Raw genomic sequence first — 16,462 nt, 5'->3', positions numbered from 1 at the left:
ATAAAGAAAAATAAGAAATTACACTATAGGGAGCCCGCAAGGAGGCCCAGATTTCCAAAACCTCAACTGCTCAGATTCTTTCATAGCCTTTCTCAATATCCAGGTGTGTCAGAGTTCCCTAAGGACCTCAAGGGATCCCGGGGAGTGCTCACACCCAGATTTCACAACCATATTTGAGTAAGTGTAGTGTGGAAGTGCCAGCTGTAATGCATCAGAGTTCATAGGGATCTTATAGGGATCCTTAAGTAGTCACACATTAGAGGGGAAGAACTTAGGGATCTAAGAATAGAGTAAGAGTGCTTGACATAGTTTTGAAAAAAACTTTAAGTAGGAAAACAATTTGAAAAGATACTTGAAAATAGTTTTGTAAAACAATAGAGGAGTTATTCAATAAGACAATTTGAAAAGAGTAGGGCAATCAACAAACTACAGACCAACCTTAGAACCAAAACAGGTTCAGCATCACACATAGAACAAATAACCAAGACATGTTTAGCACCACAAGCCTTCACACAGGGGTAAATGGGAATTGGGGACAGGTAAAGCACATAATGGTAAACACATAACAGGCAGAAGTCTTTGGAATTGGTACAGATATGCTCAGAAACACTTATTAAACATAGTCACAGAATCAACAATGCTTATGAGGTTCAGTATAGGATCAAAATAATTTAAAATCAATCCTAGAATCATACAGTTTAGGAGTGCAAACTACTTTACAAGGAGATTCATACCAGAAATCAGATAGAGCAAGATCACATGGAGATAGACTACATAGAGCGGGGTAACATGTTCATACTTATCCTAAGGAAGGAGAGTACATAACATGCTAATAATGTAAACATATCAACTAGAGGTTTCATAGCAAAACCATAAGTAAAAGCAGACTAGAAACATGATGAATTGAAGTAATAAAAGGACCATATTGTTTTTGGAACTTGAATTGAAATCAGAACACACCAGTAAAGAAGGTAGTAAACAAAAAGTGAGGAGCAAGAAAGTAGAGTATCAGCCTTCGCTTGTAGTCGGCTGCATTAGAACAATAGCAAGTAACTAGAGAATAGAGAGCAGAAGAGAGTTTTGTGTGAAAGAGAGTTTTTGAACCAATGTGTTCGTGTCCTTGTGCTAATGAAAGAGCAAGGTACTTATAGTTTGAAAACAGGTAGAAAATAAGGCAAGAATCATAGTTCAGTAGTAATTATGGAATTATTTACTAATTAGAATCAAATCAGTATAAGTACTTCCTTTAATAAAGGAGTTAAATTTAAGCGGTAACAAGCAAATACTAAATAGGAAGGAAATCACATAAGGCTGAATATAATAAATAAGGTAATATTTTCAGCATAGTACAAGTACACAACATGTAATAGAGACTAGTTTCAGCCGATTCTAATCAAGGAAAATACTAAAGAATCACTTGACAACATGCTCGACCATAGATTAAGGTACGAAAATATCTTAAAGGTCAAAATCAATAGAGAATATCACAAGAAATCAGTGAAGGATTAGTCATAGTGATTCAAAGATTCAAAAATATCAAATAGTATTGATTTAGGAGAAATTGGCAAAGATTTATGAGAAAAAGCGGAATAAACACATAATAGTCAAGAATTAGAAACCCTAATAAGCCAAATAGGATAAAATCACACAAAATTAGGGATTCACATAGAGCATAGCATGAATTAATAGAATAAATATGACATAGGCGGAAGAAGTAAAAGTCAGAGACACTGATGAATAAAATAGGGTTAAATCACAGAGAATCATAAGGCTCATGAGAAACAAGCACATATACAGATTAAGCGAACATATTATCACAAAACAGACTCAGAATCCAGGATTAAAACCAAGAAACTTAGGGTTTTCAACATAATAACTCAGATAAAAAGAGAAAACTCAAATAAACGTTTAAACATAGTAAAAATCATTGATTAATACTAAAATCAAAAGGAAAAGCCATTTTGAAAGGGGTTAAGAAAACCTGGTTTGAAGATGAAAAGTCATTTTAGAAAAATCGGAAAATATTTAAGGAAAACGGCAAAATAACTCGGAATATACCGATATCTATTACAGATCTAAGAAATCAAGAGCTAATAGTTAGGGTTTCAAAGAGATAACCCAAAGAGAAAGAGAATTGGCCTAGAAACCTCCAGTTCTAGTCAGAGATGGTAGGATCTTACTTGGACAGGCCAAGATTGGCTTGAGAATGACATGAAAAACCATGGGGGTGAGTTGAATCGCCTCTAGTTCCTTTGAGGACCTCAAGGCAGCAGTAACCCGGCGTAGGAAGGAGCCATGGGGGCTGGGATGGTGGTGAGACCACCATAGTTACCGGCAAGTCGACGGCCGGTGAGAGCTTTAGGTTTTAGCATAGAGAATTTGAGAGGTGAGGGGAGAATGTAACGGCAAAGTGAAAGAGAGAGATGAGGGGAAATGGGGGGGAGTCTCTAGGGTTAATTTAGGAAATGGGAGATCTGGACTGTTGATTAAAATTGATCAACGGTCCAGATTAGACAAGGGATTGGGTCGGGTAGGATAAGGTATTAGTCTTGGGGTATTTGGGCCGTTTTAATTGGGTTGGGGTCTGATTTAATTAGGCTATAATTGAAATGAAACTGGTTGTTTGTTAAATACCCAATGTAAATTAATTAAAATAATTTACAAAAATAGCTGTTAATTATAAAAATGAATTTCATGCGTAGAAAATAATTTAAATTTTTTTATTTAGTATTTAAAAAATACACATGATTAATTTTTGGATGAAAATAGTACAAAATCATATGATTGGGCTATAATTGCAAATTTATTACAACTATAGCCAAAAGGTGCCAATTTGGCTAAATATGAAATAATTTGGTCTTAATAGTACCAAAATAATACATTATATCAAGAAACGCTTTTGAAATCATTTGTGAGGTGATTTTGTAATTATTTCTTGGAAATAAAATGGTGGATAAATTAATAAAAATATAGGAAAATTGTGAAAAAATATCAATTGCTAATCAACGCATGATTTTGAAGACATATATGCAATTTGAAATATTTTTTGGAAAAAATTGGGTATCAACAGCTGCCCCTCTTTACCCAGAAAGGATGAAAAAGTTTGTCGGGTAAAGATATAATGGCCAATTTTGACCGAGCGAAACGGTTCGATATATTAGGCCACACCCTGGCTTCTAAGCTGCCTACATATCCCTGGTTTTACAAGAATCAAGCCGTATGTAGTTCTGGATCCATCGACGGAGTATACCGGTGAAGTCACTACAATAATAGATGCAACATCTAGGGCTGGATGAATGAATGGTTTTACGGAAGAGGTTAGGTTTGATATGGTTGGGAGAATTGGAGCGGGATCGCTCCTGTTGGGATAGCTTTTGCTCGCCGGGTTACCTACAAATAGAAGCATTACAAGCATATATTGTGCATAAATTTATCCATGATGCAAGATTCCGTTAGACTATGCATGTTATCTTTGGATGGTTAAGGATGGCGTACTTAGACCATGACGTCCTGGGCTATGAATTGGTTTATGAGTGACTTGGAGGCCATGAAATGATGTTCTTGGGCCATGAAGATGGTGCCTCCGAACTCTGACGCCTTTGAATAATGATATGCAAAATTGAGGGATCCTCAGGCCATGGCATGGTGTCTTCCGGCTATGAGGATGATGCCTTTTAGACAATGACGCCTTCAGATGGATTGGCGATATTTTAGCCCATGATATGCAGTAATGATGTTAACAACCTAAAGCTTAGCCTTGTGAAATGAATGGCAGAGCTTAGCCCGATTGAAAAGTAAGTAGATAATGCTAGAAATAGAGCAATATATGTGCAAAGAGGGACAACACTTAGTCCCGTGCAGATGGGAAGGCAAGGATTAGCCTCATGCAAGTATGGAGTCAAGGATTAGCCTCATGCAAGTGGGGAGGCATGGATTAGCCTCATGCAAGTACGGAGGCAAGGATTAGCCTCATGCAAAATCGGGAGGCAGGGATTAGCCTCATGCAGATATGGATGCAGGGATTAGCCTCATGCAGATATGAAGGCAAGGATTAGCCTCATGCAAATAAGGAGGCATGGATTAGCCTCATGCAAATATGTAGGCAGGGACTAGCCTCATGCTATGGAAGCAAGGATTAGCCTCAAGCAGGTATGGACGCAAGGATTAGCCTCATGCAGGTGTGGACGCAAGGATTTGCCTCATGGAGGTGTGGAGGCAAGAATTAGCCTCATGCAAATAGGGAGGAAAGGATTAGCCTCATGAAAATGTGGAGGCAAGGATTAGCCTCATGTAGGTATGGAGGCAAGGATTAGCCTCATGCAAATAGGGAGGCAGGGATTAGCCTCATGCAAGTATGGAGGTAGGGATTAGCCTCGTGCAGGTATGGAGGCAAGGATTAGCCTCATGCAGGTGTGGAGGCAAGGATTAGCCTCATAGAGGTGTGGAGGCAAGGATTAGCCTCATGCAAATATGGAGGCAGGGATTAGCCTCAGGCAGATAGCGGAGGCAGGGATTAGCCTCATGCAAGTATGGAGGCAAGGATTAGCCTCATGCATGGAGCGAGTAGCAAATAAGAGTAGTGTATGTCTTAGCTGGAGATACATTCGGTGTCTGATGTCCTCATTGATAGAGAATTTGTTACATGTATGTATTTGCGGATGTTATTGCCATGTCAGATATGTCTGCGTTCAAAGAAAAATTGTAAGTTTTGTGGGGGTGGGAGGGGGAGGTTTGTTCGTGCTTCGTCTGCTACCTTGCTTTGCTCCACCCTGAAAGCCCCTTTCGAGTTCCCCTAGGTAACACCTGACTGTTATGGGAATGGAGATTTTGAAAAAATACACAATTGCTGATAAAAATAGAGTTATTTCAGAAATATATTGATATATTTAGATGAACTAGTGACTGTAACACGTCTCAAAGGCATTGCAGCTCTCTTATGATAGAATTTTGAGGGCCCTCCTCAAAATTCTGCCCTAGTTTAGTAGATGATCCTTCGGCTGCTTGCGGATAATAGGCCTTGCTGAACCTTCTTCGGAATTTTGAGAATCCTTCTCAAAATTTTGCCCCAGTTTCGTAACTGATTACTGACCGTGTGACACATATTGGCATTGGCTGGACTTGCTCCGGAATTTTGAGGGCCCTCATCAAAATTCTTCCTCAGTTTCTGATCTTGGGGAAATGAAAATTTTATTATGATATGACCGAACCCATAAGGCTGCCTACGTATCCCCTCTTAAACAAGAATCAGGTCAAGCGTAGTTCAATTACATCAGATGAGAAAAATGTAAATAATCTAAGCATAGTATCTCTTTATTGCGTCTGAATTGATTGGTTTTGGCTAGATTTCTCCATCCATTTCTGCAAGTATGATTGATCCTCCTGTCAGCACCCTATGAACCATGTAAGGACCTTGCCATTTGGGAGAGAATTTCCCTTTGGATTCATCTTGATGTGGGAAGATCTTCTTCAGCACCAACTGACCTGGTGCAATTTATCGTGGTTTGACCCTTTTGTTGAAAGCTCTGGACATTCTGTTCTGATAAAGTTAGCCATGACACACTGCGTTCATCCTTTTTCCATCGATGAGGGCCAATTTTTCATAGCGACTTCTTATCCACTGTGCATCGCTGATTTCAGCTTTCTGTATGATTCTTAAAGAAGGAATTGCTACCTCGGCTGGAATGACAACCTCGATACCATAAACCAACATGTAGGGAGTTGCCCCGGTTGATGTGCGAACTGTAGTGCGGTATCCCAATAAAGCAAAAGATAGCTTTTCGTGCCACTGTTTGTGATTTTCTACTATCTTCCTTAGTATCTTCTTGATGTTTTTATTGGCGACTTCTATGGCTCCATTCATCCGAGGTCTGTAGGCTATGGAATTCTTGTGTTTTATTTTGAAAGTTTCACACATAGCATTCATCAAATCACTATTGAGATTGGTGGTATTATTAGTAACAACGGATTCGGGAACACCGAATCGGCAAACAATTCGATCTTTGACAAAATCTGCGATGACTTTCTTGGTTACAGCTTTGTAAGATGCATCCTCTACCCATTTTGTGAAGTAATCAATGGATACCAGAATAAACATGTGCCCATTTGAAGCAGTGGGCTCAATTCGACCAATGACATCCATTCCCCAGGCTGCGAATGGCCAAGGTGAGCTTGTTGCATTGAGCTCGCTTGGTGGTACTTTTAACATATCGCCATGAACTTGGCATTGGTAGCATTTGCGAACGTACTGGTTGCAATCTGTTTCCATGGTCATCTAAAAGTAATTGGACCTAAGTATATTCTTAGCCAAGACAAAACCATTCATGTGCGGGCCACAGGTCCTAGCATGTATGTCCTCAAGTAGTTTAGAAGCTTCTTTTGCGTCGACACATCTTAGCAATCCCAAATCAGGAGTTCTTTTGTACAAATTTCCTCCGTTGTGGAAGAAGTGATTGGATAACCTCCGGAGTGTGCATTTCTAAGTGTGGTTTGCATGCTCTGGATAGTCTCCTTTCGCTAAATACTCCTTGATGTCATGGAACCAAGGTTTTCCATCTGTTTCTCTTCAATATGGGCGCAATATGCCGCCTGATTATGAATCCTCACCAAGATAAGATCAATGTAATTCTTATCTGGATGCTGTATCATGGATGACAAAGTGGTCAATGCATCGGCAAACTTATTCTGAATCCTGGGCACATGTCAGAATTCTATCTTCGTGAACCTCTTTCTCAATTCCTACACATGGTGCAGATATGGAAATATCTTGGAATTCTTGGTGGCCCACTCTCCTTATAACCGGTGCAGAAGCAAATATGAATCATCGATTACTAGCAACTCCTGAATGTTCTTATCGACTGCCATGTTGAGCAATAGTATGCATGATTCATACTCTGCCATGTTGGTGCAGGGAAATCTGAGTTTAGCAAATACCTTATAATTTTGACCCGTTTATGATACCAAAACTGCTCCAATGCCCACTCCTTTAAAATTTGCAGCTCCATCAAAGAACATCCTCCAACCGTCAAATGCTTTGGTAATGTCTTCTCCTATAAATGATACTTCTTCAAGAGGAAAATGCTTCTTCAAAGGTTCGTTTGCTCCTCCCACCGGATTTTCAACAAGGTGATCTGCCAATGCTTTCCCTTTGATCGCCTTTTGAGTCACGTAGATGATATCGAACTCACTTAATAGTATCTTTCATTTCGCCAACTTTCCAGTCAGCATGGGTTTCTGGAATATGTACTTCAGAGGGTCCATCCTGGATATGAGGTATGTAGTCTAGGAACAGAAGTAATGCCTCAGCTTCTGGGCCGTCGAAGTCAAAGCATAGCAAGTGCGCTCTAGTAGAGAGTATTGTGCTTCATAAGGTGGGAACTTCTTACTTAAGTAATATATGGCTTGCTCTTTTCTTCCTATCTCGTCATGTTTTCCCACAACACATCCGAAGGCCCCATCTAACAGAGATAGATAGAGTAGCAAAGGCTATCCTGGTTCCGGCGGGACCAGAAATGGTGGTGTGGATAGGTACTCCTTGATCTTGTCAAAAGCTTTCTGACAATCCTCGGTCCAGCTTGTCTAGGCATCTTTCCTCAGCATCTTGAAGATGGGTTCACATATGACTGTGGACTGTGCTATGAAGCAACTGATATAGTTGAGACGTCCTAGGAAGCTCATCACGTCCTTTTTACTCCTAGGTGGTGGTAACTCCTGAATAGCCTTGACTTTGGATGGATCTAGCTCGATCCCTCGACGGCTGACAATGAATCCCAATAACTTCCCTGCAGGAACCCCGAATGTACACTTTGCGGGGTTCAGCTTCAGATTGTACCTCTTTAACCCGTCAAAGAACTTTCTCAGGTCTGCTATGTGATCCGCGACCCTCTTGGATTTGATGATGACATCGTCCACATACACCTCTATTTCCTTGTGTATCATATCATGGAAGATAGTTGTCATGGCTCTCATGTAGGTAGCCCCAACATTCTTTATACCAAATGGCATCATCTTATATCAATATACCCCTCATGGTGTAATAAAAGTTGTCTTCTTTGCATCTTCTTTGTCCATCCAGATTTGGTGATAACCCGCGAAGCAATCTACAAAGGATTGGAGTTCATGCTTGGCGCAATTATCGATCAGGATGTGTATATTTGATAGTGGGAAGTCGTCCTTGGGACTTGCTCTATTTAAATCCTGGTAATCAACACATACTCTGACCTTCCCATCCTTTTTCATAACTGGCACAATGTTAGCTAACAAAGTTGGGTACTCAACCACATGGAGAACTTTGGCTTTGATCTATTTGGTAACTTCCTCCTTGATTTTCAGGCTCATATCTGGTTTGAACTTTCGGAGTTTCTGCTTGACTGGCGGACACATGGGATTAGTAGGCAACTTGTGAGCCACTATGGACGTGATCAAACCGGTCATATCATTACATGACCATGCAAAAATATCCTAAAACTCTTTTAGAAAGTAAATATACTCTTCCTTCTCTATTGGTGACAAGTGAATGCTGATGCGAGTCTTCTTGATGGTCTCGGCGTCTCCCAAATTTACTGCTTCGGTATCGTCTAGATTGGACTTAGGCTTATTCTTAAAGTTTTCAACCTCCCTGACAATTCCTCGGGTATCTCATCTTCTTCATCTGAATCACTATTCTCATGTTGCATTGACTCATTACATGTCACAGTCACTGGTTCATCAGAAAAAGTAATAATAACTCTATAGAAAAGGAAAAATGTAAAGATAGTAGTGAATAATAAAGAGCAAATGCGTTTGATTAAAATTGAAAAAATCATCTGGACAAAGTACGGCTCGATGAATCGAGCATTTATTTTGAAACAAGTAAATCTTAAAACAAAATTATGTGAAATCTTAAATGCCTAGAATGGCTATAGAAGTAAAATCTACAAAGCTACCTAGGGACTCGTCTGGCTCGGGATGGCGTAGCGGTCCAATTCCTATAAACAACTCCCTTTTTTATTGTGTGAATGGTGAGGCCTTTTTCCTCCTCCTCCTCAATTATGGCACTACAGTCCATGTACTCATCCTCCAAGAACAAATTCCTCAACACATCTAGTGCTTCGTCTTCTATAGTCCTCCATATCGTATCAGCTTATTGAAAAGTTTGTTCCAAATGTGGCAGTGGTTGATCTAGAGGATAGTACGGTCCATGCCATGGAGGTGGCCAATTTATATATTCTTGCCATGTGTACTGGTATCCGATCCCAAAGGTGGTACCATAATTTTTCAACTGAAATGGTTTGGTGATACCTTGGAGGTTCTTTCCCAATCCATTACTGAGTTCATATCCAGACCAAGCCAATATGCTTTCTATTTTACTGCTTCGCCATTTATCCTTCTCGATGGCATTGACCTGTTCAATGTGATGATAGGTTTCCCCTCCTAGCCTTCTTCTATGTCCAATAGTCGGGATGGTTTGACTAGTGTAAATGGGGTTACTCGCATCTCTGTGAATGATCACCTCCTGACGATTCCATTTGAACTTCAAGGCTTGATGTAGTGTGGAAGGTACGGATCCAGCTGCATGGATCCATGACTGGCCCAATTGAAGATTATATGAGGCTGGTATGTCAAGCACCTGAAACTCGACGTCGAACCAAGTTGGCCCCATCTGCAAGAAAAGATTGATTTCCCCGATCGTGGCCCTTTAGGACCCATCGAAAGTTTTCACGTTCATGCTTCCTACCCATATTTTAGGGAAACCTTTGTCCAACCTTTTTAGAGTGTCCATTGGACAAATATTTAGGCTTGAACCTTCGTCAACCAAGACCCTGGCAATGAATTTGTTTTCAAATTGCACTGTAATGTGCAATGCCCGATTGTGATTCAGCCCCTCAGATGGTAGTTCATCTTCGTGGAAGATAATCTTGTGACTTTCTAATACTTGCCCCACCATGTTGGCCATTTCTCCACCAGTGATGTTATTGGGTACATAAGCCTCGCTCAGCACTTTTATTAAAGTGTTCTTATGCGCCTCTGAATTTTGCAACAGTGACAGGATAGATATCTGAGCTGCGGTTTTGTTCAGATAGTCAATGACGGAATACTCCTTTGCTTCTACTTTCCTCCACAGGTCATCTAGCCCTATCTCAATGACGGGCTTCCTGGTAGTGGCATCCTTGCTTGAACCTCCCAAGTTTTCAGGCGTATAGACTTTTCTAGTCCTAGTCATTCCTTGTGCGGCGTCAGATTCCTCTACCTTGGCTTTCCTTTTTTGCCGAGCCATGGTAACATAATCCTAGGGTATTGCTTTTGGGTTGAATGGAGGTGTGGTTAATACTGTCACAGTGAAATGTGTGACCACTTCTACTTTAAATGGAGCGGGGGTGGCTGCAGGCAGAGCTACCTCCACCTCGAATGGAACCGATGCAGTTACCTCAACCTCGATTGGTGACTGAGTTTGTACCACAAAAGGAGTAAGTGTGACTGAAACTTTAAAGTCATCACCCTCTCGAATAAGCCCAATCGACCCATCATGTTCCCATTCTTCGTTCGTCTCTATCACATGTACACCATCACTTTTATGATTAGGGAGGGGGTTGTTGTACACATTAGGTGCGACTTGCTTCGCTTGTATGACCTTGTTGTCAATCAGCATCTGGATCTTATCCTTCAATGTCCGGCACTCAACAGTGGTGTGCCCCTTCATACCAGGATGGTAGGCACAAGTTTTGTTAGGATTGACCCATTAGGATGGGTTTTTTAATGCCACAGCGGGAACAGGACTGACGTAGCCCGCTGCTTCCAACCTTTCATACAACTGGTCGATGGGCTCAGCAATGGAGGCATATTGTCTGGGTGGCTTGCGGTCGAAGTTGGGTTTTGGTCTTGGAAAGTTTTGGCGGGTTGGAGATGATGGAAAATGGAATGGTTGGGAGTTATAGGTGTGATGGACAATGGTTGGTTGGGAATATCTGGGAGATGAGGGTTGATATGTGGGTGGTGGTGCCTGGTATGTGGGTTGAAGGTTTTGATATGTGGGTGGAGGCATTTGATATATAAGTGGAGATTTCGGGCCTTGGGCTACCATTACTGACCCAACATCTCTCTTCTTTGATATGCCACCTAATTGTAATGTCTTATTTGTGGCCTATAGTGCCTCAAAATTCGTTACCATCCCACTTTTGAGTCCTTCCTCAATCATTTCTCCAAGTTTGATAATATCAGAGAATTTATGATTTTCGATAACCATCAACCTTTCATAATATTGTGGATCCTGTGCTCTAATGAAGAATTTGTTCATCTATTCCTCGTCCAGAGATGGCCTGACCTAGGCCGCTTCCGACATTCAACGAGTAGCATACTCATGGAAAGTCTCAGTAGGTTTCTTCTTATGATTTTAAATGTAGAACACATCTGGTCCGTTCTCTATATTGAACCTGAACCGGTCCATGAAATCTAACACCATACTTACCCAATTGGACCATTTCTTGGGATCTTAGCTAATGTACCAAGACAAAGCATCTCCGGTAAGACTCCTCATAAAGAGCTTCATTCGGATCTTTTCGTCTTTCCCGACCTCGACAAGTTTGTCGCAATAGGTCCTCATATGAACTCTGGGATCACCTGTGCCGTCAAACATCTCAATGTTGGGAGGTTTGTATCCCTCTAGCAGTTCTACATCTGGCTATATGAATAGGGCTTCAAAATTTAAACCTTCTATACCTTTGTCGCCTTCGACACTTTGAACTCAGTTTGTCAACTTCTTGAGTTCTTCAGCCATGTTTTTAATGAGTAGGTCCTTTTCGGAGGATTCTAGTGTATAGGAGATGGGTTAGATGTAGTGAGGTACGGTTTCTATGTATATAGGTTTGCTTTGATGGGTGCCAAGGACTTGGGTGTAATTATGGTCATTGGTGGAGTTTTGGGGTTTGGGAATGAATTATGGTGTGTTTTAGGGAGTGTGGTAAGTGGTGGTTGGTGGGTACTGAGTTAGTTGATGGTGATGTTGTGGCAGAGCCAGTATTGGCAATGGATTGAGATTTTCAGGTGGAGTTGCATATTGATTTGGTGCGGGAGGATTTTGTGGCTGTTGGTTTTGTGCGTTCTGGGGAGGTGCTGGATTCTTTGTGTTTTGTTGGTGGATGCCGGGGACATTTAGGGTTAGGGACAAGTTTTCCAAGTTTCGAACGTGCTCAAGTTCTCCTTGCAATTCCAATATCTTTTGTTCCAATCTCAGGACTAGATCATTTGGGGCCAGAGTACTACGGCCATCTGAAGTTTCTGCGTTCTCAACATTCTCCTTTCGGATACCACTTAAGTCATCCATTTTTGCTTTTCCTCTGCCTTTTGTGTTACTTGGAGGAGGAGGAGGTGGAGGGCCTCTAGATTTGGTGTGGTATGCTTACGAGGACAGTATGAGTGAACCAACCTAAGAGGATGAGAATAATCAAAATAAGCAAAAACAAAAGGTAACAAGTCAGTGAGGATTCTGACATGTTTGCAATATTTAAACACATATTGCGGGAATATAAATTTGTGTCCTAACATGGGAGCCTCGTTGTACCCGAGGTAGGCCTAGCGACAAATAAATTTGGAGAACTTTAGATGCCAGTAAATGCTTCATTTCATAATGTGGAAACAGACGAATCCCAAAACGACACTAAAGACAATAGAAAAGTATGTCCCTATTGGCACTTGGCCTTATTACATTTAGGAAAGCAAATAAATCTAGCCTGCTAGGTCCCAGAAGGACCTTCCTCAGGTGGAATGCTCTTGTCGATCAAATCCCCCAGTTCACATAGGTTCATCAGTAAGAATGCCTTTGCCAAATGTCCTCCTTTCTTTCCCTCAGCGTTCTGCCAGTTGGTGACTCTCTTCCTCGCTCTTTCTTCCAATTCCATCAGACTATATTCTAGATATTCTAGCTTTTCGCTAGATTTGACGGAACTCTCTTTCCATTCATTAATTTGATCACTTGATGGAAGATCCCTCCACCAGTCTAACAAAAGTGACGGTGTGCTAACAATACCGAATTTGGGGACCTCGTGCCTCATTTTCTGTAAAACAAAAGGGTTAGGCCTTTCTCCCCCACCAGACTCAACTAATTATACATTCATGATTAGCATATTGGCATTTAGTTCTCCAAATTAATGCACAGAATGTGGTTGTGTCCGTTGGGATTATGAAAACCCCGGTGGACTTTGGATAAGGCTCATCTTAGATGGTCATTATGCGGACAACATAATTGATCCGACTAGGTTTGACCATGATGCTTGCACAATTTCGATCAGAGTAAGGCTACTATGGGGTTTTAGACTGGTACCCTCAAGTAGAAAACTTGATGGGGAAAGGCACGGAACCGTCGACTGCACCAATGATCGACTGGTTTTACCGCAAATAAGCCTTTCTGAATTTAAGTGTAATAAATAGGAAGAGCGCATCCACTCATTAAGCGTTGCTATGGGATTTAATACGCACGAGTGGAATATGATGTGGAGCATGATATATGCAGCAATAAATAGCATATAGTCAAGTATTTGCATGTAGGAATAATAAATACAGTATTTAAATAATTGAAATACAGTTACGGAAAAGGAAAACAAAGAGACAAGTCAGTTTCAGGAATAAAAGAGTCATAAATGCTTAAAAGAAAATAGACAGTTAAATCCAAATAAGGGGAAAAGGTACGAGATAAAACATGCTTGGACTAATTCACAAAAGATAAGTTCGTTATGGTAAGAGCCTAAAGGTATCCCCAGCAGAGTTGCCATGCTGTCGCGCCCCCTTTTTTCCCTATGCAGAGAGAAGTTCGGGTTTCGACGTTCATGGGGGAAATAACTCGTTTCCTTTTGGGAATTGGGTATTTGAAGTGTCGCCACCTAACAGATTATGGTGTGTTAGGGCACCTAGAGCGATTAACTCTTGTATTGGTTTGCATTACCAGAGATTTAGGGTAAGGGATCGAAATAACATTAAGGGCAAGGTATTAGGATCCATTCTCGGTCCACAACTGTGGATCCCGGCCGAACTTATACTTATGAACTAGTCCATTAACAAATAAATAGTTTTAAACACATAATTACAAATAAGAGCAGGTTTCGGACATTACATGACTCAAATAATGAGACAAAGTAAAGGCTTAAATAAATTGTATACACATGGAAAGTAAAGGGAATTTGGGAAGGAGGGGTCCTAGGTTGGTTAGCCTACAGGATCATCCCACACAATATTCGGTAAACACTCCTCAATGAGGGGCTACACGTGACATTAGTGCGTAGTCATCATATCCATATTTACCTTTCCCACCCCTTAGCGATTATTAAGAGAATGTTATTTAGCGATCTCTATGCGTGCTATTACCCGTCCCTTCTTAATAGTCCTGGAGGAAATTAGGACCTCTACCTATAGGCAGTTCTAGATAGACCCCTAAGGTTTAAAGGAGAAAACACTAAGGCAACAAGCAAGAACACATAGGACTTTAGCAAATAAAAGCAGGAAGGAGCAAATAAGAGGTTCAGGTTTACCTCCACAGATAATGCATGTAAACAGCGCGACTCAAACACAAACAAGGGCAGTATTATTTAACAGGATCCTAAGACATGATGTCTAGGTGAGTATCAGAACACAAGAGACATGCAGATTTATTTATTTATTTAAACTTAGAAGCAGGGGACTAATCAGTTTGCCTACCGATTTTAAGCATGTTAACCATTAAGCAGTAAACACAAAGAGTCAATTTCCTATTTTATAAGAAATTTGATTACCTAAGGCTTTCCTAGGCGTGGAATAATTCACAATTATTACCAGAACTATTAAAACAGGGTAGGAGATATTTTACCTAAAGCATGTTGTTCTAAGTTTTACAAGATATAGAATTATTACCAGTTTTACTTAAACAGGATAATTAGACGTGAGACTATTTTATATCTTTTTTCATGCATCAGTAGTTTAACTAGGTGTGACTGAGCGATCATGAAAGAGATCCTAAACATGGTATCTAATATGCACATATAAGGTTCAGAATGGTTTAAATGATGAATTCCTAAAGCGGGATTTCTAAATGCACAGCAGGTTACAACATGATTTCAAAATTTGCATTAGTAACAGTTTATTTTAATGTTGTCGTTTATCCTAGAAACATGATTTCTATGTGATAATAAGGATGTCAAAATGAGATGCTGCAAACAGTATACATAAACCTAGGAGCATGGTATCTAATGCATGATATGATTTGCATGTATTGGTGTTGAATGTGAATTCTAATGCACATATAGAAAAATATAAACCTAAAACACGTTTTACACCCTTTGATAACATGTATAGCTACCCTCCCCTTTTTCACTAGCCAGCCCCAATATTCGTTTACAATGAATATCACAAACCAACATTGAATGAATTACAAACATTGAATGAATTACATTAATAGATAAAGAAAAATAAGAAGTTACACTATAGGGAGCCTGCAAATAGGCCCATATTTCAACTGCTCAGATTGTTTCATAGCCTTTCTCAATATCTGGGTGTTTCAAAGTTCTGTAAGGACCTCAAGGGATCCCGGGAAGTGCTCACACCCAGATTTCACAACTATATTTGAGTAAGTACAGTGTGGAAGGGCCAGCTCTAATGCATTAGAGTTCAGAGGGATCTCATAGGGATCCCTAAGCAGTCATACATTAGAGGGGCAGAACTTAGGGATCTAAGAATAGAGTGAGAGTGCTTGACATAGTTTTGAAAAAAAAAGTTAAAGTAGGAAAAAAATTTGAAAAGAGACTTGGAAATAGTTTTGTAAAACAATAGAGGATTTATTCAATTAGATAATTTTGAAAAGAGTAGGGGAATCAACAAACAACACACCAACCTCAGAACCAAAGCAGGTTCAGCATCACACATAAAACAAAGAACCAAGACAGGTTTAGCACCACAAGCCTTCACATAGAGGTAAATGGGAGTTGGGGACAGGTAAAGCACATAATGGTAAACACATACCAGGAAGAAGTCTTTGAAATTGGTACTGATATGCTCAAAAACACTGATAAGACATAGTCACAGAATTAGACATTCTTAAGAGGTACAGTATAGGATCAATATAATTTAAAGTCAATCCCAGAATCATACAAGTTTAAGAGTGCAGACTACATTAAAAGAAGATTCATACCAGAAACCAGATAAAGCAAGATCACATGGAGACAAGCTACATAGAGGGGGGTAACATGTTCATACTGATCCTAAGGAAGGGGAGTACATAACATGCTAATAATGTAAACATATCAACTTCAAGTTTCATAGCAAAACCATAAGTAAAAGCAGACTAGAAACAAGATGAATTGAAGTAATAAAAGGACCATACTGTTTTTGGAACTTGAATTGAAATCAAAACATACCAGTAAAGAAGGTAGTAAACACGAAGTGAGGAGCAAGAGAGTAGAGTAATCAGCCCTGGCTTGCAGCCGACTGACTTAGAACAATAACAAGTAACCAGAGAAAAGAGAGAAGA

Source organism: Nicotiana sylvestris, chromosome 4 (genome assembly GCF_000393655.2).
Source record: "Nicotiana sylvestris chromosome 4, ASM39365v2, whole genome shotgun sequence".
In the NCBI taxonomy this organism is placed as follows: Eukaryota; Viridiplantae; Streptophyta; class Magnoliopsida; order Solanales; family Solanaceae; genus Nicotiana; species Nicotiana sylvestris.
This window is presented reverse-complemented; position numbering follows the sequence as displayed.